This window comes from Acyrthosiphon pisum, chromosome X, assembly GCF_005508785.2.
Source record: "Acyrthosiphon pisum isolate AL4f chromosome X, pea_aphid_22Mar2018_4r6ur, whole genome shotgun sequence".
Taxonomy (NCBI): domain Eukaryota; kingdom Metazoa; phylum Arthropoda; class Insecta; order Hemiptera; family Aphididae; genus Acyrthosiphon; species Acyrthosiphon pisum.
In genome coordinates this window covers 103435803-103438305 of record NC_042493.1, presented here as the reverse complement: position 1 = coordinate 103438305, position 2503 = coordinate 103435803, and positions in this window count along the sequence as shown.

Below are 2503 nucleotides of genomic sequence, written 5' to 3'. Positions count from 1 at the left end.
TTACTTTTTTAACATTGGAATGAGCATTGAAATTATTCATTAGACTTAACCATGCAATGTTTTTTTTGCTGTTTGTATTGAAGTCTTTTTTACTGTCTTCTAATACGTTAGCCACTTTTTGGAAACAATGAAAAAATATTACTTTTTCTTCATGTTCCCAATTTGGCCCTCTTTCACGTTTTAAAATGTTGCTCTTTAAATCCATTATGATACTCCCAAGTTTCAGATTAAAAATATCAGTCAGTAAAAATAATATTCAATTTAAAACTCGAAAGTATATAAAATTTTAATAATTTATTTTATCATGTGATAAGTGATAACACCGACAATTATCATAAATATTACTGATAAGCATGGAAGAATACATTCATTTTAAGGAAAACAATATTTAAGTAATACCTAACTACGGGCTACTTAAATTTTAACTATGCAGCCAAAAATTAAGGGGCAGCTAGGTGACACCTAGTTGCTCCATAGTTAGGTATTACCTAAGTGATTTTAGGTGCACCTTAAGTGTCGGACTATGCATACGGCCCATAGACTTTAAACAATATCGACATTTAAACAATGTATTTAATTTTCCTCTCCTCGTCTTAAAAAAAAAAATGTTTTGATTCAGGTGAAAATAAATTCCATTTTGCCGACTGAAAATAAAATATTGCCGAGTGTAACAGTCCTCCCCCTGACCACTCTTCGGTTCGCCCCAGGCCCGAATATTTTCTCTATCCGGCGCGCTCTTCCCTTGCTTCAGCGGCGCCGGCGCGGCGTATGAATATCAGCCTCTGGCCATAAATATTATTATATATATTGTACAGGGGAACGAAGACGAGCAGTACCCTAAACTAACAAAATACAGAGAGATCGATACACAAAAACCTCGGTCTTGCTGGTGTAGGGCGTTCCTGTGGCAGCATAATGGAACTCGTATATATATATATATTTCGTCCTGAAATGAAAACTAACAAAATAATAAAATACGAGTTTAACCATCGCAGCCACCACCAGCACTGCCACTACAAGTGCCTAATGGCTTAACACACGTATACAAAGATAATAATTTTGTATATACATACATACAAAGTATTAAACACGAGATTAGTTCAATTCTCGAAAATAAATTATTATTATCGTTAGTCACGTACGCCATACAATTAACTCGGCGGTCGTCGAACAATATTCGTTGTTATTAATATTACTATTATTATTGTTTTAAGACTACTTCATTTCTACTTAATATATTATATTATATTATACAGCTTTTTAGCCGGCAGTGTCCTTAAGTTGCCCAACTGATTTAAATAATCGTATTACACATATTAAAAACAAATTATAAAATTATAGTTGAAAATAAATTTAACAAATATAAAAAATAAAAAATCTGCCTTAGAAGGTACATAGAGACGGTTTCGGTATTTGGTTTTAGTAACCCAAAAGGCCAAAATTCCCATCTCACATAGATAAGTAGCAAAGAGTTATAGTATCGTTATTGCTTTTTGACTCAAATCTTCAAAACATGTATTTTTCAAATTTATCCAAAATTCAACGTAAGAATTTATTGCTACTGAAGGTGGATTTGTCGTGCATGTATAATTTTATCTGAATTTATGCGACACGTGTCATTTATCTATTAATCGATACAGATTAGAGGCCTTAGCAATTTACCTCCAAAAACTTGATACCGTTTTCCTCCACTTTCCATTTTCCTCCAATAAATAATAAATAAAATAATAAAATATTTTATATAAATAATTTATGCATATCGAAAAAAATAAAAAATATTCTTTATTAGGCTTAATTGACAGCTGATATAGATATAGCCGATACCAGAATGTATTAACCGAAAATGTGATCCTAGCAGGGCTTACATTTGAAAAAAAAAGCTGTTAAAACGTTATCCAAGATTTGCGTTTATTGTTATTTAAAATTGTATTAATAACTATAAAATTAAAAAATAATAATTAATTCGGGTAGGTATTGGCCCCGATACGAAATATAAAAATATAATCAATTCTTAGATTGTCACATGAAATAAATGTTTCTACCGAAACCAATAGAACTTTTAAACAAATAGATTTTAAAATATCTCGTTTTGCGTTATTTTTCGGTCGATGATATTCTATAAATTACGTTTTGCATTATATTTTGTTTAATAATAATATATAATATATTTTGTTAATCGTTATGGTTTGTTTGCGGTATTCAATTATTTTTAATTATCGCATTCCGCTATGATCACGTTTACAAATTTCAATCGTTTTATGTCAAATATAAATCATTTCGTTATAATTATAACGTTATTATACCATTTACAAGCCCTGGATCCTAAACGTAATCTATCTTTATAATACGGAACGTAATACTACAACACTGGCTAAAATATTGGAGGTAAATATACATAATTTCAGTCTAAAATAATGTGGAGGAAAATGGAATCGCCCATATTTTATAGGTTTCTCCGGTCGGATGTCGTGGTTTTTATCGGGATTTTTTCTAGAAAATAGTA